The sequence below is a fragment of the Pinus tabuliformis genome, chromosome X, assembly GCF_031772625.1.
Source record: "Pinus tabuliformis cultivar Carrire ecotype Pingquan chromosome X, CPIR1, whole genome shotgun sequence".
Lineage (NCBI taxonomy): Eukaryota > Viridiplantae > Streptophyta > Pinopsida > Pinales > Pinaceae > Pinus > Pinus tabuliformis.
The window spans coordinates 1504541328-1504565109 of record NC_142308.1 but is presented as its reverse complement, the minus strand read 5'-3'; positions in this window follow the sequence as shown (position 1 = coordinate 1504565109).

The following is a 23782-nucleotide window of genomic DNA, read 5'->3' as shown; positions in this document are numbered from 1 at the left end:
AAATTCACTCATGGAGGTAGATACATCATGAAAAGGTAGTTTTGAACTAAATGAATCAGTTTTCTAGGTTTTAGAAGCAAGCTGTTCCACAACTTACTTTTCAGTTCTTAGTTTAGATCTTGTTGAAACAGCTCATAAACTCATGAATTGGACCCCTAAAGCCTAGCATGTGTTTTTTTTTTGCCTATATCTAGTAGTTTTTTAGTCATTTGTAAAGGTTGGACTCTTATGATTGCTTTGAGCATTATTGTACATTCATCTCTGCAGTTTGGCAAAGGAATAGACCGGGGTTTGCAAAATTTCATGGGATTCTTGTGGCAACTTGATTTGGTATTGTTTTTCCTTCTATAATGCAAGTTTAGATGTGTTTATTTATGCCATCATCTCTCTATGTTCAGCTTAACTAAATGAATCAAGGATAGAGGTAGAATTCATTGATGTTGCAGTGCTCTACCTAGGGTTTGTTTAGTTATTTATGTTTTCAACTGTTTGAAGAGGATCCCTGAGACTTTCATGCCCTCTCCAACTCCTCACCAATCTTAAGACTCTCCATCTCACTTATTTCAAAGTACTAAACCATTTTCCTACCTCTCCCCACAGAAACCTCTACAAGATTGTGTCCATTCCCCGGACTCAAATCTGCCTTTCACATTTGATCCAACAAACCAACATTAAATTCAATCAAACTCCTCTAAACATATACCTAGCCTAAAATTAGTCTTTACATCAGTCATCTCAACCTCATTGATCATATTTTCCTGAGATTGACAAGGAGAGAACCCTCTCCCGACCTAGTAGGGCTAGCTACCAAGTTAAGCGTGGTTTGATGTTACCCTAGATCCTGTCTTTCTCAGCCTGAGGTAGATTTATGCCATAACAGATTCCACCTCACAGTTGGAGATCACAAAACCATCATCATATTGGTCTCCATCCAAGCCTTCTAGGGCTTCCATAGCATTTGTCCAACCAAGGCTTCCAGGATTAGTAACTCAACCCACAACTTTTAACGGGCTTCCAAAGCATTTGTCCAACCAGAGCTTCCAGGACTAGTAAATCAACCCACTAAGGACTTCCAGAGAATTTGTCCAACCAAGGCTTCCAGGACTAGTAACTCAACCCAAGTTGTTACAGGGCTGCTAGAATTTTTGCCCAATAAGGGCTTCCAGGACTAATAACTCAACCCAAGCTAAGGAAACATGAGCACCAACCAAAAAAAAACAAGGAAAATAATCGATAATCACCATGGCTATCTAGGAAATGGAAAGGATAGGAAATCCACTATCAATCCAGGCAATTCTCCATGCTAGTGACAAACCATGACAAAATGTCCACATGCATATTCCATGCATGCCAAAACTATTGAGGAAAACATAAATGCAACTTGGTAACTGCAAGAAAATCCCGTTGTAGAAGTTGATCGTGATGTCTTCTTGTGCTTTCCTACTCTTACTTTTCCTTCTTGCTACAAAATTCCAAGTATGCCACACTCCTTCCAAGAGTGCTCCAAGAAACTCTAAGTTTCCAAGAGTATGAGAGAGAGAGAATAATTAGAGAGCTCCAAAACTGAACTGGCAAAAGGTTACCAACTGATCATCATAAGCCTTTTTATGAATGAGGCCTCTACTTTCTCCATTTTCCATTATTTTCTTCCTCACATGCAACCTGTGACCTTTCACCTCCCTTTTTCTGCCAATTTCCATTATTTTGATAAATAAATGTGCCAAAAATGTCATTTTGCCTTTTGAAAGCCTTATTCATTGCCTTTGCCAATTTCCTTAGCCATTAATAACCAAATGAACACCCACCCTAGGATATCTCGCTCGAAATTTAGCTTGGAATAAGTGTCTCATCAATCGTGGTTATTATTTGCCTTTTTTTAACCTTTATTACATGGAATTTCACCAAGGCTATTAGAGAACCCTTCCCCTTGGGGCAACATCGTCCTCGGTGTTCAACAACACCTATAACCACAAAAATGTTGTAAGCAAAACATACTGTCGATGGAGCTTTATATCTTAGCTCGTTGCAGTATTTACAATGAGAACCCTGCTAAGAATTAAACCAACATGAAAACATAACAACATAACATCATAATGACATGACACCCATACCACTTATTGGAGCTTTATAACATAGCTCATGACGGTATTTACATCCATATACATATGTACATACAAAAAAATCACTAAACATATACCAAAACATATACCAAGGCATATACAAAACATTATTCTAAAACACGATGCCAAAATTGTTTTGCCTCAACCAGAAAACAAGGAAGGATACATAACCCACACCTGATCCGCCATCTCCCATGTAGCTTCATCGGGCCAAAGTACTTCCATTGCACTTTAACTTTCTTGATTGCTTGGTTCCATAGCATGAGCACCTTTTTTGCAATATACATTGAGGCTCCGACTGGAATTCTCCATCTGGTTCCACTTGCAATACAAACCAATCAATCACATGATAAACATATTCAACATACTTATTAAGAAATGACACATGGAAAAAATCATGGAATTTCACTGTCAGAGGCATTGTGATTCGATATGCTATTGGCCCAATCCTCTCAATAATGTTTAAGGGTCCACAAAATCATGGTGCCAACTTGGCACATGATCCAATCCGTAAGGAGCTCTTCTTTGGTTTGATGCACAAGTACACCTGTTCCCCACCCTGGAACTCCTTGAAAAACCTGTTTCGGTCTGCATAGCTCTTCTGCCTATCCAGTGCTGCCTTTATATTTTTCTTTATAACCTGCATTTCCTGTTCCATGTCTGCCAACATGTCTGGTCCAATCAACACCCTGTTAACTGGATCACTCCAACTGACAGAAGTATTGTAACTCCACCCATACAATTCCTTAAACAAACTCATCCTCAATGACTCTTAATAACCATTGTTGTGTGCGAACTCAGCCAAGGGAAGACACTCCTCCCACTTCCATTGTTGATGCATCACATACATCCTCAACATGTGTTCCAATATCCTGTTGACCCTCTCTGTCTGTCCATATGTATGTGGATGATAAGTTGTATTTAAGGTCAACTTTGTGCCCAACCTTGCAAATAACGCCTTCCAAAACTTGGAAGTGGGATTCACATCCCTGTCCAACACAATATTATTTGTAACACCATGCAATTTTACAACATCTCTGATGAATACCTATGCCACATTGCTAGCTAAGAATGTAGACTTCACTGGAATGAAGTGTGCAACCTTTGTCAACCTGTCCACAACAACCATGATAGAATCATGTTGTCTCACTTTCCTTGGAAACCCTATGATGAAGTCCATAGAAATGATGTCCCATTTCCATTATGGAATCGCAATTAGCTGTAGTAGTCCACTTGGATGTTTACACTCTGCCTTCACACACTGACAATCAAAACACCTAGCCCCAAATTCTACTACATCCTTCTTCAAATTCAACTAATAGTAAAATATCTTCACTGATGTCAGTGTCTTATGGTAACCTAGGTGACCCGAATAAGGTTTCGCATGAAACTAATTCAAGATATCCTTCTTGAGCCCACTGCTATTTGGCACATATATATTGTCTCTGAACTTAAAAAATCCATCTGATGTAAGGAAATAATCCACATCCCTTGCACATGCACGTGTACCTATACTTGTACATGTAACTGTACTATCACCTATACCTGTACCTATACTCTGCTGCAACCTGTGCATAATCTCCATGTACCTGACATCTTGTTGACCTTCTTGCAAGATCCTAGAGTGTAAGTTTGTCCCATAAGAGCTCATAACTACTAAGTGATTTACCTATATCTACTTGTTGAGAGCATCTTCCACTTTATTCTCTTTGCCTTTAATATACATGATCTCAAAATTGAACTCACTGATTATAACCAACCACCGAGCCTTTCTACCATTCAGATTCGGTTGGTCAAATAGATACCGTAAATCACTATGATCGCTCATCAATGGAAATATCCTACCCAGAAGATAGTGTCTCCACATATTCAATGCATGTATAATCGCTGCTAACTCAAGATCATGTGTGGGGTACTTCTGCTTGTTAGCACTCCTCACTGTCCCAAGGTTGAGAAAGGAGGCTGACAGAGGTAACCTCAAACCAATCTTTAGATTTGATAGAGCCCTAGCAAATCAGTGAGGCCTCTCTCAAGGATCTCACAGCTAATGAAGTGACTAGAGAGAGAGTCAAATGTTAGGCTAGATATTAAGCTCAATGGTGTTTTATTTTAGGGTTTTGTTGGATGAAGTTCAAAGGTCTAGGAACTAGGCTAGGATTTCAAATGATCAATTGCAGATATATAATGGCGCAAGGTAGGCATGTGTTACAGATCCATTTGGGCACATCAATCCCATCATTTAGATCAGTGTTTAGGGCTCATCAAACCCTAATTTCAGTTGCTACATGCCCTAAACAAATCACCCTTTTGAATGCCTCCTTCCCAGACAATTTCATGACTTGTAGACATCCTAAAATGACCTCTAAAGGGACCAACATAGGTAGGCCCATGTAAGGGTGCACTGCAGAGAAGTTGATCTTTCACCTGCGCTGGGTGAGATTGAGCGAAATTCACATAGGGTTTGGGGAATATTCTTATCTCTTGGAGTCATCTAGAAGTTTCCCTCACTTATCAACTCCCATGAGCTCGAAAATGGATGAGGAATGAGTTAAGATGCATCCTATCCTCTCATCCCTTCCTCCATGGAGCTAATTCTAAGTATGGAAGGCCATACAATACCCCCTTTATGACATAACCTCCTTCATCTTCCTATAAATTGACCACTCATCTAAGTGATCAAGGGCTGGACTATGTTTAATTGTAAGGAGATAATGTTGCTATGAAAATTGACTTTGAGACACGTATTGTTATGCTACAAGTTTGTCGTGCTTTTGATGTGATGTGGATGGGATCCAAGCTGGAGGAGTGACTTCGAATCAGACTTGATGGTTGTAATTCCTTCTTCTATTCAATAAAGTATTTGAGCCTTTTTCCCATATGCTTATATTCTTATATGATGCTTATATGTGTGAATGTATCTAATTCCATTTACTTGTATTTAATAGAGCTTTTGCTTTGATTGGTTCTTTGTCTTCTGTTGATGTTTACAGGTACTTCTCAAGCGTGTTAAGTACGGGAAGGAGAGACAGGATCTTTGTCTTATCTATTTCTTATTGGAAAAGGCTAAAGTGATTTAAACTGTTGTTCAGATATGGCTACTTATCTAGGGAATTAGTATTTATCTGTAGATGCCAAATTCTCTAAAAAAATTGGCAACTCCACTGGGGACTAATCATCATTCCAAGTAGCTTATCCACATCCTAGGACACTCTAGCAAACCATACTTCCTCTCATTTATTGTATTTCAGCATTGTTGAAGTGAATTTTGGTAAAAAAATTGAGGTTAGATGACTCTTGAGTGGCCTCTTAGGAATTAGCGCAGGCTTGGTCAGGGGATAATGCTCTGCATAGCACCCTTGAGTGAGAGACAGTGCTCTGCAGTCTAGTTAGGCCCTCTTTGACCTGCACTGATCCACCTTAGGGAAAATTTCCACCTTTGGATAGGGCTTTTCACCAAATTTCTTCTGTTTGATTGCTTGCTGAATGATCAATGAATGTCATGTCTCTAAAATCAACATTGTATCTCCTTTGCTAGCCCTACTTTGACTTGGTTTATTAATGTTTCTTAAATTATTTCTTTGTCATTATCGCTTCATTGTCAAAGTTAGATTATAGTCGATTAATCTTTGTTCGAAAGAAAGTGTCATAAAAGTCTTCTTTTCCTTCAAAATAGAACTGTCGTAAAGTCTTTGTTCTTGTGAAAATATTGATTGATTGTATGTGCAATAGTGTCACTTTTTGTTCATCATAACATTAAGGGAATCTAGAAGAAAAAATTACATCGTGTGTGCTCATAGGAATAGTTTAGGGAAATTGCATTAGATTGTGATATTTTCTCTTTGATTGAAAGAAATCTGATTGCTCTATCCCTATTAGATAAGGTTTTCATTGTTTAATTGAATGAAAATAATGCTTATCATATTAGTTTCGTTTTAGGAATTGCAAACATACATCGCGTGGTGAACCTTGAAAGGAAAATTCTAAAGAAGATCAACTTAAAATTTATCTGAATTTACCTAATGGAGCATTGTCACTTAACGAAAAACATTTAGAGGTATAGGCTAGAGACGTGTTCCGGTGTCGTAAAACATAGCAATTGTCACTAACTTGTCTACAATACATCCCAAGTGTGCTACCTCATTCCATGTACTTGAGTATATCGTAGCTCGTCCATGTACCTTCAGGTATATAGGGCAGTGTTACAGTACGTAAAGTATATGGGAATGCTCTCACTATGCGGTTTTGCATTAGACAACACTAATATGGATTGGGCCTCCACATATTTTCGGGTATATATGGGAGGAAAAAACTTCGTTTCTATCGATCCTTAGGTAACCAAATCGACCACCGTGTACATTGTGATACACTGAACACAACATTTGGGGAGATTGCTTGCCTATACTTCTCCGTTCACCGAGAGGTATTCTGCAGTTCACAGTTGCTTGGTAAACCTTTTGCCTAGATTATCCCTATTTTATTTTGTTATCTTACTTTGATTAAAATAAAATTAATTGACCGCGTATAACATCCTCAACGCTTACTCCTTAGTTGATCTTAGGTTGAGACATATGGCGAGAAATCCAGAGTCCACCAATCAAGGAATTCCTTTTGATGGGAATCCTAGTCCTTTTCCTCCTTTTGGAAATATTGGTGCTCCTTATATGGCTACATTATCCCTTCCGGGATTTACCATTGGCTTGCCAATATGGCTGTTTTCAACCTCCTTGTTTCAAAATGTCGTGATTTCTTCGTAGTCAAGTACTCCTCCAATTGGACAAAATCAATTTCTAGTTGATCCTAAAGTTGACCCTTTGCCTTCTTCCTCGGTTGTTTCTTCCTCTTTGCTTGGTGAAAGTATTGGTACTAGTAACTAGGTGGCTAAGAAGAAGAAGAAAGGGAAGAAGAAGAAGAAGAAAATTCAGTAGGGGAGCAACCAAGCAACCATTTGTTTGAATGCAACTTATGATGAGAAACCATCCCATAAGCCTCACAAAGTTCGATATCCATGCAAAATTTGTACGGGAGACATCTTCTTCGAAATTGTCCTTATATTCCTCAGATCTTAGAAGAAAGGCCTTCTCGTTCACGTCATCCTGTGTCATCAAATTCTGGAGATCATGCTGGTGACACACCATCAACTAGTGGTAGTAAAGTTCATGGAAAGAAGGGTAAAGTTAAGTTTCTCGGTAGGTTATGTGAAGGGAATAACCCCATTCACCTTTTTCCCTATCTGGATGATGCCCAAAAAGTGTTGGATAACCGTCCTACTTCATTGCAATGACTTCCATCTGGTTACAGGAGACTCTCCCTTAATCCTTCATTAGTTGATGAATTGACCAACCAAAATCAACTGTCGATCAAACTCACTCTCTCTGAATGTGAATCCCATGAGTCTATACTTGACCAATCACAGGTCGAGGAAACAGTTGACCCGATTTCTCCTTCAGTTAATCGTTCCTTTCCTGTAGAGAGTGAGTATGATACCACTTAGGTTCTTTTTGTTTCTTCAGATTCCAATGAGCTTGGAGACAACCCTCTTGTTCTATCAAGACAGGAAGAAAATCCTCCCATTCTAGTAACTCAAGGGGATAATTCTCTCATTCTTACGGTACCCCCTCCAAGTAGTCTGGTCACTTCCTTTGATTGGAATCGACTGGGAGGATGTCATCTTCCTTCTTATGTGCCTTTCCAAATCATAGTACAAGTTTGTAATATGACTGTACCTGGCACTATTATAGATGAAGGTGCATCTGTGAGTATCCTTTCCTTCACTTCTTGGCAAGCACTCGGTTCATCGGCACTTGTGCCTGTTACCCAGAATCTATTGGCTTTTAACAGAGGAACCAATCAACCATTAAGGATCCCTCCTCAGTTACCTTCCTCAGTTACCTATTACTTTGGGAGGAAATTTTTTTATCTCAATGTGATGCTAGTCCCAGACCCTTTAGATTACAATATACTTCTTGGGCGTGACTATTCTTATGACATGGGATCTATCATTTCAACATTCTTTTGAGTGATGTGTTTCCCACATGAAGGCATAATTGTCACCATTGACCATCTTTCATTTCCCAGTCCAAATATGGCTTCCAGTCAACCATATTCCCTAAATGGTCTTTTTGTACCAATGGTATCATCCCTGCCACGGGTTAATTATGTGGCAACCCGTTCCATGGCTAGATCAACTGACGATCAATTCAGTGATGTTGTACATTATGTACTGGGGGCATTGGAACCAGATCTCTCTAATGGATTCCTTGCTACGGATCCCTTCTAGAGCATTGTTCTCCCATCTGATGAGAAAATCTTGGAAGTCATGACATCTTATGAGTCGTGAACAATGAATATGAGGATAGCTCTTTTCCTGTGTCAACCTCATTAAAAAAATGAAACAACTCCCATGAGGATAGTTCCTTGTCTTGTGTCAACCTCGTTAAAAATGAAACCAAGGATATGAGGATAGTTCCTTGTCTTGTGTCAACCTCGTTAAAAAATGCAACAAAGGGTATGAGCATAGTTCCTTATCTTGTGTCAAGCTCGTTAAAAAATGAAACAAGGAGTATGAGCATAGTTCCTTGTCTTGTGTCAAGCTCGTTAAAAAATGAAATAAAGAGTATGAGGATACTTCATTGTCTTGTGTCAATCTCGTTAAAAAATGAAACAGGGAATATGAGGACAGTTATTTTACTATGTCAACCTCATTAAAAAATGAAACAGTTCCCGTGGGGATAGTTCCTTGTCTTGTGTCAACCTTGTTAAAAAAATGAAACAAGGGTACAAGCATAGTTCCTTGTCTTGTGTCAAGCTCATTAAAAAATGAAACAAGGAATATGAGGATAGTTCTTGGTCTTGTGTCAACCTCGTTAAAAAATGAAACAAAGGATATGAGGACAGTTCCTTGTCTTGTGTCAACCTCATTAAAAAATGAAACAAGGAATATGAGGATAGTTCCTAGTCTTGTGTCAACCTCGGTAAAAAATGAAACAGAGGGTATGAGGATAGGTCCTTGTCTTGTGTCAACCTCGTTAAAAAATGAAACAAGGAATATGAAGATATTTCTTTTACTGTGTCAACCTCATTAAAAAATGAAACAAGTCCATGAGGACAGTTCCTAGTCTTTTGTCAACCTCGTTAAAAAATGAAACAAGGAATATGAGCATAGTTCCTTGTCTTGTGTCAAGCTCGTTAAAAAATGAAACAAGGAATATGAGGATAGTTATTTTACTATGTCAATCACATTAAAAACTAAAATAGCTCCCATGAGAATAGTTCCTTGTCTTGTGTCAACCTCGTTAAAAAATGAAACCAAGGATATGAGGATAGTTCCTGGTCCTATGTCAACCTCGTTAAAAAATGAAACAAAGGGTATGAGCATAGTTCCTTATCTTGTGTCAAGCTCATTAAAAAATGAAACAAGGAATCTGAGCAGAGCTCCTTGTCTTCTGTCAAGGTGATTAAAAAATGAAACAAGGTCCCCTTGTTACAGGGAAATCTAGTGTCTATTCAGAGCTACTAGTCCCACTAAGACGTGTAGCTATCTTAGAAACAAACAGATTAAATTCACTTGTTTTTCCTTTATGAGAGAGATGAGAAAGAAGCAGAGTGTACCAACCTCAGGCTTGGCTCCTTGCTTGTTTCCTTTCCCCTTTTACAGAATCTCGCCACTACTTCCTTACTTGTCCAGCTTCAAAGAGCACCTGTAGATTCACAGCAACATAACACCATCAAATCATAGAGATCTTTCACTGTAAACAATATAGGATCAGATATATATTGACCATACAAATGCATATAACAAACACAGTATTCAGAGATACACAAGAATATGGAGGAAAAATAAAACAACGTTATTAGTAAAAGTCATAGAAGAGAGGATTACAACCACTTGGTCTGACCCAGCGCCGTCCTCCCAGCTTGAAAGCCCTCTTCACCTCACACAAAGCAAGATCACCCAACAATGTCTTCAAAGAGAAACCAACAACACCTCTTTGCAAGATACCAAATTCCAGCCTCTGGATCTCTTGGATGAGGGATCCATTTATAGATATTTGTAGGGGGTTGAGTCAGCTTCTGGGATTTTGATTAGCATCATCTCTCTGATAGTTCCTAGTTCCACATGGAGATTTTAGATCTCTTACTCATCCCTGGGCGAACTCAGAGAGGCAAGTGTCAAATGAGCAGTTTCTAGAAGATTCTCTAGGTTTCCACATAGCAAACTGCTTGTGCCATTTGTCTGCTCTCACTCATCGCACCCTATAGAAGGGATTTCTAGTATGCATTGCACTTTTTGCATGTGGCAGGTGAGATGCATCAGAATTTTAGCACTGGGCAGTCTGTATGGTCCTGCTTTGACCAGTTCTGAGTAGCTTTTCATGGAGAACTTCTGGGAGATGATGTAATCAGCTGACCTTGCTCCTTTAGGGTATGAGACAACACTTTTAGGGACTTAGAAGCCCTTGGTTTATGGACATATGTGATTGGGGTTGCAGTGCCCAAATATGTCTATAACAGTTGCCCCCTAAAGCATGAGATTGTAAATCTTTTGATGTCGGGTGAAATTCTTTATAATGAGGATCCGAGGTTTTTCGCACTGGAAGGTGACCTGTAATAAGGTACAATACAATACATTATCTTCATATGTTTTCATGATCTAGCTGAGGCGGGCATTCCCATGATTAGCTTGATAAATTCATTTTCATGTACATAGGACAGACAATCGTCTGTGTGCAGACTGATGATTCTAGTAGAGCCATCATCCCTTAGTTTGGATGATTATCTGTGCAGCAATGATGTACATTTGATAGGTCCCTATAATACTAGTGATTACCCCATTACTATTGTAGTTGTATCCTTTATTAATATTTTTGTGCCCCTATTGTCCCCATTTTTTTATTATTGTGCCCCATAGAATCCCTCTATTGTTATTTTTGTGGCTTTATATTATTATTTTTAGGTCGGCTGGGTTATATTGTGACTCCTTAGACTCCTATATATAGAAAGGAGGTTTTGTCATTTGAATCATCCAAGAATTGTTCATTTATGTAATGTAAAGAAGGTTCCCCCCTCGAAGAGGCTGAATTCTAAGGCGTTGATCCATCTTTTCTATCTTTTCTATCTTTTCTTGACCTGGTTTCATAACATTTGGTATCAGAGCTTTGGATTCTAGGGTTTCGTTGCTCCAAACAGGTCATTGTGGCATTTTCACTATAACTTTTTTTCTGCGACGTTTCAGAAGATGAAAAAGAAACCCATTTGAGAAGAAATCGCGTTAAATCTCGGTCTGAATTTTGGAGCTTTTCGCGCTATATTTACGGAGATATGATCTAGGGAAGCTGGTCTTTTTGCAGACTCCTGAATTACATTCCAAACAGGTGACCTGGGGAAAATATTCATAAATTTCTTTCTGAACATTGGATTGAAATTTCGTAAGAAGGTACAAAAAGAGGACAGACTGTAGTTTCTTTTATATATATTTTTAGAGCCAAAAGTCGAAACAGTGACTCGTGGCACGTCGTACAAGTTCGCTCTACTGAACTAGTCTATAATCAGGTCACTGTGGGAGATTGTGCATAATTCTTTATTGGAGAATCCAATTTGGATCAGACTGGTGGCATTGGAAAGAGGACGTAGAGGGCTACTGCAGGTCGCAATTTCAGAACTGGATGGTCCGAAATTACAGAGATACATCAGATTCAATATCAAGCTCCTACAAAGTGAAAAAAGGTGTGTAGTTTTTTTAAATTTTTGCATAAGCTTGGTTTGAAAAATTAGTTTGAAGGAATTCAAAGGGCATAGTAAAGGATTATTATTGGTAATTGATGCCTCGGGGAAATAAAATGAAAACACCTAGTAGGCAACCTGAAAGCTCTAGCATGAATCATGAATAAGAGGAAGAAATGCAACATGATATATCAAAATTACAAGACCAAGTGCAACAACTGTCACTTGCACAAAAAGGAACAGAATCTAAGATGGATGGTTTAAAGAAAGATGTAGAAGCTAAGATGGATGGTTTAAAGAAAGGCGTAGAAGCTAAGATGGATTGTTTAAAGAAAGGGGTAGAATCTAAGATGAATGACGTGGAAGCTAAGATGGACGTTTTGAAGATAGATTTGAAGACAGACATGGAAGAATTGAAGATAAATATGAATAAGTTGCTACAAGAAATGGTCACTAATGGTGAAAGGGTAGTAAAGGAAACTCATGATGAGAACAAAAGAAATGTTAATCATGATTCCATAGACTCTAATGTTGGATCGAAGACCCACCATATTCCAAAAATCGATATGAGGAAGTTTGAAGGCAAGGATCCCGCAACATGGATATTACAGATGGAGCAATTTTTCGATCTCAATAATGTGCAAAACACACAAAATGTACGTATTGCAACTTTATATTTGGAACCAAATCAGTTTGTATGGTATCAATGGCTTTTCTCTCATAAACAAATTATCGCTTGGGCAATTTTTACGGAAGAATTGACATCACATTATGAGGATACAAAAAGCAACACTTTTTTTAGCCAATTGATAAGTCTCAAACAAAAGGGTTCAATAATGGAGCACATTGAGGAGTTCCAAAAATTGAACATAAGGGTAAAAAATATTCCAGAGGAGCATAGTATTGATGTGTTCATAGGGACTTTAAAGGATAATATCCAACATGATGTTCGCCTTTGGGAACCTGATTCATTACAGAAGGCATTCAGGTTAGCAAGAAAAATGGAAAGCAAAATTATGGCAACCAGGAAGCATACCAGTCACAACTATAAAGATGGAAGTGTTGTTACCCCTAGCCTTCCACAACCTATAAGGTTGACACCACAACAATTGGAAGAAAAAAGAGTAAAAGGGCTTTGTTACAGTTGTGATAGAAAATACACTAAAGGTCATAAGTGTGCTGAGAAGAAATTATTCTACATAGATTGTGAAGAGGAAGAAGAAAAGGAGCAAGAAAGGTCAAAGGAAGAGGATATACTCCAGGAACAAAGCCTAGATAAAGAAGAAATGAATCCGACCATATCTTGTAATGCATTGGCTGGAATTACCACTCCTCAAACCATCAAGATAGAAGGACAAATCAAGAAGAAAAAGGTAATAGTGTTGATTGATTCAGGAAGTACCCACAATTTTATTCATTGTAAGGTAGCAAAGGAATTGAATTGCTTCCTATATCCAGCACCAGAGTGTCAAGTGATGATTGCAAATGGAGGAACGATAAATTTCTCTAGAAAGTGCCATAATATCAAGCTATCCATGGGAGAATATGTATTGACTAGCCCAATGCTTTCCATTCCAATGGGAGGTGCTGATGTTGTACTAGGAGTCCAATGGCTACAATCCTTGGGTACAATAGATTTTAATTTTCTAGAACTCTTCATGAAATTTTCTGTGGAAGGAAAGGAAGTTGAATTAAGGGGTATTGTAGGGAAACTGGGAAAGATAATCAGCTCTAATGGTATGACAAAGCTTCTAAAAAAGGAACAAAGAGGTGTAATTGCACAATTATGTTCGCTAGATGTTTCCACATCGGAATCATCTATTTCTCCAGATCTCCAAAAAGTCTTGGACAATCATTCCAAGGTATTTGAGACTCCCAAAGGTCTACCACCTATTCGTGGTCATGATAATGCTATTCATCTGATTCCAGGAAGTGTTCCTCCAAACATCAGGTTGTACAGATATCCCTATGCCCAAAAGAGTGAAATTGAACGTATGGTTGCAGAAATGCTAGAGGTTAGTATAATTCAACCTAGTCAAAGTTCTTTCTCTGCTCCAGTAGTATTGGTGCACAAGAAGGATGGATCATGGCGCATGTGTCCAGATTATAGGGAGCTCAACAAGCTCACTATTAAAGATAAGTTTACCATTCCTGTCATTGATGAATTATTGGATGAATTGCATGGATCAATTTACTTCACCAAGTTGGATCTTCATTCAGGATATCATCAAATCAGAATGAAGACTGAAGACATTCCAAAAACAACATTTAGAACTCATGAGGGTCGTTATGAATTTTTGGTCATGCCTTTTGGCCTTACCAATGCACCTTCTACATTTCAAGGTTTGATGAATTCCATTTTCAAACCCTTCCTTAGAAAATTTGTGTTAGTATTTTTTGATGATATACTAATCTACAGCAAGTCTTGGAAGGATCATGTTGAACATGTTGACAGGGTGCTACAACTATTGGAGGAGAAACAATTATATGCAAAAAGATCCAAATGTTTCTTTGGAGTACAAGAGGTGGAATATTTGGGTCATATTGTATCTCATGAAGGAGTTAAGGTAGACCCTAGCAAAATTAAAGCCATTAAGGAATGGAAAATCCCCACATCCCTAAAGCATCTGCGAGGATTTCTCGGGTTGACAGGGTATTATCGCAAGTTTGTTAAGAATTATGGGAGAATAGCAGCACCTCTAACAACATTATTGAAGAAAGATGCATTTTCATGGACTCCAGAAGCAACAAAGGCCTTCGAACATCTTTAAGAGGCAATGTGCCAAGCACCGGTCTTAGCTACACCAGACTTCACAAAAACCTTTATTGTGGAATGTGATGCTTCAGGAAATGGAATTGGTGCTATTTTAATGCAAGATGAAAGACCCATTGCTTTTGAAAGCCATCCAATCAAGGGAAAGTTTTTACACAAAGCTATTTATGAGAAGGAAATGTTGGCAATAGTACATGCACTTAAGAAATGGCGACCCTACCTAATGGGAAGACACTTCAAGGTAAAAAAGGATCATGATAGCCTTAAATACTTTTTAGAACAAAGATTATCCTCTGAAGAGCAACAAAAGTGGGTCACAAAGATGTTGGGTTATGACTTTGAAATCATCTACAAAAAAGGGAAGCAAAATGTGGTGGCAGATGCACTCTCAAGAAAGGATGAGGATGTGGAAGCGTTGTTGTGCGCCATTTCTATTATCCAACTAGATTGGATAAATGAAGCAAGGGAGGAGTGGAAGAATGATGAAGAAGTGTGGGCACTTATTCAAAAGTTACAACAAGATTCCAGTACATCTGATACATTTAGCTGGCAAAATGATGCGTTATAGTACAAAGATTGCTTATACCTCTGTAAGAATTTGCAACTCAAACAAAAGATTGTCATGGAATTGCACACTTCTCCCTTAAGAGGGCACTCAGGATTTTTAAAAACTTACCACAGGGTTAAGAAGGAATTTTTTTGGGATGGCCTTAAATCAGATATTCAAAAGTTTGTGGCGAAATGTTTGGTTTGCCAACAAAATAAAGTTGAAACAATTAAGATCCCGGTTCTATTACAACCTTTATCCATTCCAAGCCAACATTGGGAGGAGGTTTCAATGGATTTTATCACAGGTTTACCCAAGTCTGAGGGAAAGAGTGTCATCATGGTGGTAGTTGACAGACTTACCAAGTATGCACACTTTTGTGCATTATCACATCCATTGAAAGCCAGTACAGTTTCTACTGCATTTATGGAAACAATTCAAAAGCTACATGGAAACCCAAAGATTATTGTCAGTGACAGAGATCCCATTTTCATTGGAAATTTTTGGACAGAATTATTTTCTTGTCTTGGTACTCAGTTAGCTCATAGCTCATCTTATCATCCTCAATCTGATGGGCAAACTGAGATAGTAAACAAATGTTTGGAAGGATATCTTCGTTTCTTTGTATCTGATAAAAAGACACAATGGGTCAAATGGTTGCCTCTAGCTGAATGGTGGTATAACACTTCCTTCCATACAACAACAAAAATGACCCCATTTATGGCACTTTATGGATATCAGCCACCATCCATCACGTCATATTTAAGAGAAAATTCTAAGGTTCAAGCAGTGGAACATCACATTGAACATCAACAACAAGTCCTCCAACTCTTAAAGGATAACCTCGTGTTGGCACAAAATAGAATGAAACAACAGGCCGATCAACATCGTAGTGAAAGAAGTTTTGATGTAGGCGATTGGGTATTCCTACGGCTACAACCATATAAACAAATGTCCCTCAAGCAAGCTAAGAAGGATAATAAATTATCACCAAAGTATTATGGTCCGTACAAGGTGTTGCAAAAGATTGGTACTATGGCATACAAATTGGAGCTTCCTACAGCGTCTCGAGTGCACCCAGTTTTCCATGTTTCATGTTTAAAGAAGGTTATAGGTGACAAGCTCCCAGTTCAAACAATATTGCCAGAACTTGACGAGGAAAGAAAAATTATATTGGAACCGGAAGCAGTCATAGAAACAAGAACTCGACAGCTACGAAATCAATCAATGTCGGAGTATCTCATCAAGTGGAAGAACTTATCCGTTGAAGATTCCACATGGGAGGATGAGAATTTTATATAGAAGCATCCAGAACTACTCAAGCGTTGAGGACAACACTTTTTTTGAAGGAGAGGGGCATGATAGGTCCCTATAATAATAGTGATTACCCCATTACTATTGTAGTTGTATCCCTTATTAATATTGTTGTGCCCCTATTGTCCCCATTTTTTTATTATTGTGCCCCATAGAATCCCTCTATTGTTATTTTTGTGGCTTTATATTATTATTGTTAGGTCGGCTGGGTTATATTGTGACTCCTTAGACTCCTATATATAGAAAGGAGGTTTTTTCATTTGAATCATCCAAGAATTGTTCATTTATGTAATGTAAAGGAGGTTTCCCCCTCGAAGAGGCTGAATTCTAAGGCGTTGATCCATCTTTTCTATCTTTTCTTGAGCTGGTTTCATAACAGAGAACTTATGGGAGATGATGTAATCAGCTGACCTTGCTCCTTTAGGGTATGAAACAACACTTGTAGGGACTTAGAAGCCCTTGGTTTATGGACATATGTCATTGGGGTTGCAGTGCCCAAATATGTCTATAACAGTTGGCCCCTAAAGCATGAGGTCGTAAATCTTTTGATGTCGTGTGAAATGCTTGATAATGAGGATCCGAGGTTTTTCGCACTGGAAGGTGACCTGTAATAAGGTACAATACAATACATTATCTTCATATGTTTTCATCATCTATCTGAGGTGGGCATTCCCATGCTTAGCTTGATAAATTCATTTTCATGTACATAGGACAGACAATCGTCTGTGTGCAGACTAATGATTCTGGTAGAGACATGATTATATCATAGCTTGAATGGATGATTATCTGTGCAGCAATGATGTACATTTGATGTCTTTATTTTCCTGATTATATCACAGCCTGAATGGATGAAACTAGATCCGGGGTCTTCAAAACTCGTTCAATCTTCGCCCGAAGTACAAGTTGATCCATGTGAAAAGATGTTCTGATGTTGAACATGGAAAGACATTGCCCGATTACCAGTCAATGATGTAAACTGTTAACAGGCACGAGAGGAATCACCGATGATGATGATGACCCTCAAGGTACTGCAGCACAATTCACGTGGTGTGAATACATGAGTTGATGTCAAACACCACACAAAATCTTTCAGTCGAAGGCCATTAATGTAACCCTGTCGCCGGAAGTGAGAAACTTGCTATTGAGGCATGCAAGCTTCAAAGTACTGGAAGGGTTGTCCCTAGGTCGACTTCTTCGATAATGAGCTAATGTCGACAAGAAGTGACCCGTCGTAGGAGGGCATTAATGGATCCCACATATACGACACGGAATGGAGCAAATGATTTTGTAGAGGTGAAAATGATCTGATGATACAAGGTTCAGGGTGGCGGTCATGAAAGAATGAAGTGTGAAGGTATTGTAGCGGATGAGACACAAGCTGGGTAGGTGAATTCTCTGAGCGACTTCTCTTGAACATATCGACGACACTGAAATGGATTGGTAGCGTTAACCCCAAAAGTGGATGGTACGGTGGACCAATGGTGATATGACCAGTGAACGAAATAACCCAACCTGACTCAATCATGGTGATGGAGTGAAAGTGTCATGTTCAAGAGTGGCCTGCTACCAATAAAGTTTCTTCGAGTTTTCTTCACAATTTTCTGCAGTCATTTCTGACCAGTACCTCTTTATTTTTGTCAAGCTTGAGGAGGATAACATATGCTTGTTCTATAATTTTCCCTTCGGGAAAACTCGTTGCTATGTTTTAACGAGCCTAGCGACAGTGAAACTTGCTCTTGTCTAAATGGACAAGTTTGTCGCTATTGTTTTAACGAGTTTAACGACAAGGATAACTCGGTTCTTTTCAATTTTAGAGAGTCTAAAAAGAGACAGAAAGAAGACTCCAATATTCCTTTTTCGTAATATAATCCCTTAAGTCCGGAAAAGTATAAAACAATGTGAAAGGGATGACTTTTTGATAGTTTTAACGAGCCGAACAAGACAAACGCTCGATCTTTTTGTGTAATAATCCCTTAGGTCCAAAAAGATTAAAATCTAGAGGAGGGATGGCACTTCCAATCACTTTAGTGAGTTGGAGAGGCCAATCGCTCGAAAATATTTTCATATTTTACGAGTCAGTTGAAAAGAGCTTAAAGGAGACTCGTTTTTTGAGGAACGCGTGATGTTTTCAGACAGCAGCTGGTTACAGGTAACGTTTGGAACTTTCCAATCACGACAATGTAAAAAGGTGGCTAATAGGATCACTTGTCGTAGTTGTTCCTCAAAAAGGGGTAAACAATCAAATAGAGGCAAATGATCGACAACAACAGAGTGGAGGTGATGGTAAGAACACGACCAAGGCTCAAAAGCTGATGATAATGCATTCACAATGGTTATTTACCGGAGGTGGGTTCATTTTTTAATGAGCTTAAACTCTAGTGGAACATATGCTCATTACTAGGTTTAATTTCTAATGAGCTTGAAATTCGCGTAAAACTACTCGTACCAGTCATATAATAAGGATGTCTCATCGATAGGTTCATTTTTTAGGGAGCTTGCACCATTCGAAATTATGCTCCGACTCCTTTCATTATGTAAGCTAGGAACAACCAATCCTACGAGTTTAAAGGGTTAAGAACCTACAAACTAGGTAAATAAATGGTTTCTTTTCACTTACATGCAAAAAGGTTTGCATGCCCCTAGGTATAGCAAAGTAGAGTTTCCCAGGTTACCCCTCAATTTGCAGACAAAACACTTGTTCTATCGGGAAAGGCCTACCTTCTCCAGGTTACCCCTCAATTTGTAGACAAAACATTTGGTCTATTACGAAAGGCCTACCTTCTAACAGAGGTATCTTATTCCGGTCCAATCCCATTTTCCTAAACAGACGGTTGTGTCGGACCAGTCATATATCCTCTGCGGAGACCTACCCTATACCTGAAGTTTTCCTGCCGAAGCAGGCTAGGGTGCATACCCCCTGGGTTTCAATCTTGACCACCGAATCACTCGCGCTCATCAGGTGGAAAAATTGGAGATTGATGAGACATTCCTTGTGAAAAAATACCTGTTAGTGATGGCATTTGATTTGTGTTAACCGAGGAATGAAAGCTGGTCTACGAGCTAGACCACTCTGCCTTCATGCGGAAAACACATTACTCGAAAGAGTGAGGAGACGATGGCTCCCATGCTATAAATTTAGTCGCGCCTAAGGAGTAGATTATAATCTAAAGGTCCTTGGACTACCATTACATTCAGATAAACAGTTTTCCTTCTCAAAGTTATAGGAAAATTTGGAAGGATCCCTAACGGCCGATTGGTTCCTTTATCAAAGCCTGTCAGATATTGCATCTCAGGAAAAAGTGATGGCGAACCAAGCACTTTCCAAGCAGTTGAGGAAAGGATACTCACAGAAGCCCCTTCATCTATGATGGTACCAACCATGACCATTTTGTAAGTTTGCACTATGATTCGAAATGGTACATTAGATGGTAAACGGGGTCTACCTAGTAGATTCTAATTAAAGGAAACGACTAGCTTGCTTGGAGGTGGGACCGAATAAACGGCCGGATACAACTCTGAAGAATTTCCTTCCTGCGGTAAAGGAACGGGCAGATTGCCCCCATGTTCGTCAAAGTTTGTATCATCTGAAGGTAAATCTTCTGAAGTTAGGATGGGGTCGACTTCCATCTCGACTTATTGACTTTGGTCCGATGTGGACTCAGAGGGTTTATCTTCAATGATAGGTGCTTCGACCGACTCCAAAGGTGGGTCAGTCAGATTTTCAACTAGCAATGGATTCGGCAAGAGTTTCTTGTACCCAGGAGGGAGTCGCTGTGGTGATACAGGATGATTATCCAAGACTCTTTTAGCTTCATCTAGGAAGGGACAACGGTGGAGGGCATGATCGCCTTCACACAATTTGCAGGGAAATTTAGATTTCCCTTTCTGTCCAGTGACTTCACTTTCACTAGTTGACGGTGTACTTTCAACATGATCGTTAGAGTTTGACGACACCGGATTATGCAAGCAGGGAGACCAGTCCCTTAGGATCTGTGGGATGCAAGGACAATCTTGGTGATAGTGGTCTCCTTTTCAGATGACACATGGATATTTAGGTTTCAATAGTGCAGTGTGTGGATTTTCGCTAAACGATGCACGGTCGCCCCTTTTTGCCATTGGCTCCTTCTTCTTCTTCTCCTTCCCTGTCTTCTTCTTCTCAGTTACTTGGTTTTTAGTTTTACTATCTTTACCAAGCAAAGAGGAAGAAGGAGAGGGAGAGACAAACGAAGTAGAAGGTTGGGGGGAGACTCTGGTATCATCTAGTTGCTGATTCGATTGTTCAAGAATTACGGTGCTTTGAACGACATAGGTCGAGAAAAGCCATACCAGCAGGCCAATTGTCAGTCATAGAAGGGACAATGTGGCCATATGAGGTGCACCAACATCTCCCCAAGAGGAGAAAGGACTAGGACTTCCCCCAAGGGGAAATCCTTTGTTGGTGGACTCTATTTTCTCAATCTAAGATCAGCGAGGGAACAGTGACGTTGTTCCGCTTAAAATAAATTTTATATGCTTTGACACAACTTTCTTTTTCAATTTTTAAGAGTCGAGAAAAAGCTAAAGATGACTCTAGTCGCCTTCGATTTTTAATGAGCCTGAAGTGACAAGTGCTCAAATGGACCTTTTCCTTTAAGGAGTTTGAAAAGGAATGAAAGAGAGTGCTCTGGAAATATAGACAGAGGGATTACCAAACCAATCGCAAAACTGTAGAATACTTTTTACGGTACGACAATCAATCTTCCCAATGCTCTGTTCAGTACATTGCGATCGATAGGGCGGCAGACACAGCTTCCTAAGGATAAAGGATATAGCCTATTCTGGTCTCCCAATATATACTCAATGGTACGTGGGAGCACAAGTCCGTACTGGCATTTATTGTCTCAAAGAGGAGGAATCACCCAACCTACGATGAAAGTGACAGTTACCAGGCTTTACGACGCCGAAATATGTCTCTAGCCTAGACTTATAGATGTTGTGCGTTAGGTTCCAAAGCATTTTTATGTTCATTAAATTTATTTTACAGTTGATATTTCTTAAGAATTTTTCCTTTCAGGTTCACCACGTGATGTAGATATACAATTCCTAAAATGCAATCTAAGATGATAAATAGTCGTTTAATCTTCCTTTTGCAATGAAAATCCTAGCTACTAAGGAAAGAGAAATGAAATCCTTTCAACATAGAGCAGAAAGCACACACTAGATGCACTGTCCTAAATCAAAATCAACAAGCAGTCTAAATGAAAATGCACGTGCATGTATTTGTTTTTCGCTTTCTTAATGTGTGAATGACAAAAAGAATGCTAAGTACAAATCTGAATTATTTCTTCTTTCAAAGCGACAGTACTAACGATTTTCTTTTCAAAAAATGATAGGAAGGCAAGACGACACTTTGAAATTTTGAATTGAAAACTGCTTTTGACACTTGAAATACTTATAAATTCAGATCAAATACAAGAGTAACAGTGTAATCGACTATCAAAAATAGAAGTATTCTTTTCTTTGACTGAAAACGACACTTGCGACACTTCCAAATCAAAAGACGACAGTTCGATTAAGCTACTATTTTGTAAAAGAGAACTGTAAATGGCGCACAATACATAAAAACATTCACAATTCTTTGTAAAATAGAGGTTGGATGCTACAAAGAAGGGGGTTTCAACAGTGGTCTACTGATCATAGACAACAAAATTCTTGAATAAAACTAAAGACAGTGAAGAAAAAACCAAAATCTGGAGGCAGATCTAGTCTTGTCTAATCATCGCACCTGTAACACAGGGAAACAGGGATGCATCCCACCTACTGCACACGGGAGGTGCGATGCATCCAGATTTCCTAAAGGGGAGGGTGTGATGGTCAAGGAACGAGACTTTAACTTGGTTTTTGGTCACAGTTTGCAGTTTAGTTCAGGGATTTAGGCCGAGCAAATGATAGTTAGTAACTACAAAGTATAGGGCTGATCTAATGAGGTTACTCAAGCTACCTCTAGGGCACTTAGGATGTTTGCAAGCCAATTGTTCAGTTCCTAAACAAACCTGGAGATTGACTGAAGCAACGTTGATCTACTTAGCACTTGCATAGCAAATGCAGTTCGAAGGCTAGCTGGCTTGACTTCAGGCTTCGTCTATGGTTTATGAATCAAACAAATAGAGACAAGCAATCAAACTAATCGTTCCCCAGTGGAGTCACCATTTTGTTACAGAGAAATCTAGTGTCTATTCAGAGCTACTAGTCCCACTAAGACGGGTAGCTATCTTAGAAACAAACAGATTAAAGTCACTTGTTTTTCCTTTACGAGAGAGAGATGAGAAAGAAGCAGAGAGTACCAACCTCAGGCTTGGCTCCTTGCTTTTTTCCTTTCCCCTTTGACAGAATCTTGCCACTGCCTCCTTACTTGTCCAGCTTCAAAGAGCACCTGTAGATTCATAGCAGCATAACACCATCAAATCATAGAGATCTTTCACTGTAAACAATATAGGATCAGATATATATTGACAATACAAATGCATATAACAAACACAGTATTCAGAGATACACAAGAATATGGAGGAAAACTCAAACAGCTTTATTAGTAAAAGTCATATAAGAGAGGATTACAACCACTTGGTCTGACCCAGTGCCATCCTCCCAACTTGAAAGCCCTCTTCACCTCACACAAAGCAAGATCACCCAACAATGTCTTCAAAGAGAAACCAACAACACCTCTTTGCAAATTACAAAATTCCAACCTCTGGATCTCTTGGATGAGGGATCCATTTATAGATATTTGTAGGGGGGTGAGTCAGATTCTGGGATTTTGATTAGTGTCATCTCTCTGATAGTTCTTGGTTCCACATGGAGATTTTAGATCTCTTACTCATCCTGGGTGAACTCAGAGAGGCAAGTGTCAAATGAGCAGTTTCTAAAAGATTCTATGGGTTTCCACCTAGCAAAATGCTTATACCATCTGTCTGCTCTCGCTCATCGCACCCTATAGAAGGGCTTTCTAGTATGCATCGCACTTTTTGCATGTGGCAGGTGAGATGCATCACACTTCTAGCACTGGGTAGTCTGTATGGTCCTGCTTTGACTAGTTCTGAGTAGCTTTTCATGGAGAACTTCTGGGAGATGATGTAATCAGTTGACCTTGCTCCTTTATGGTATGAAACAACACTTTTAGGGACTTAGAAGCCCTTGGTTTATGGACATATGTGATTGGAGTTGCAGTGCCCAAATATAGCTATAACACCCCTGGAGAAAAGTTCCAATTTGAGTCTTTGATTAGATCTCGTAAAATCCCAATCGAGTCTTTCACTTGATCTCATAAATGAA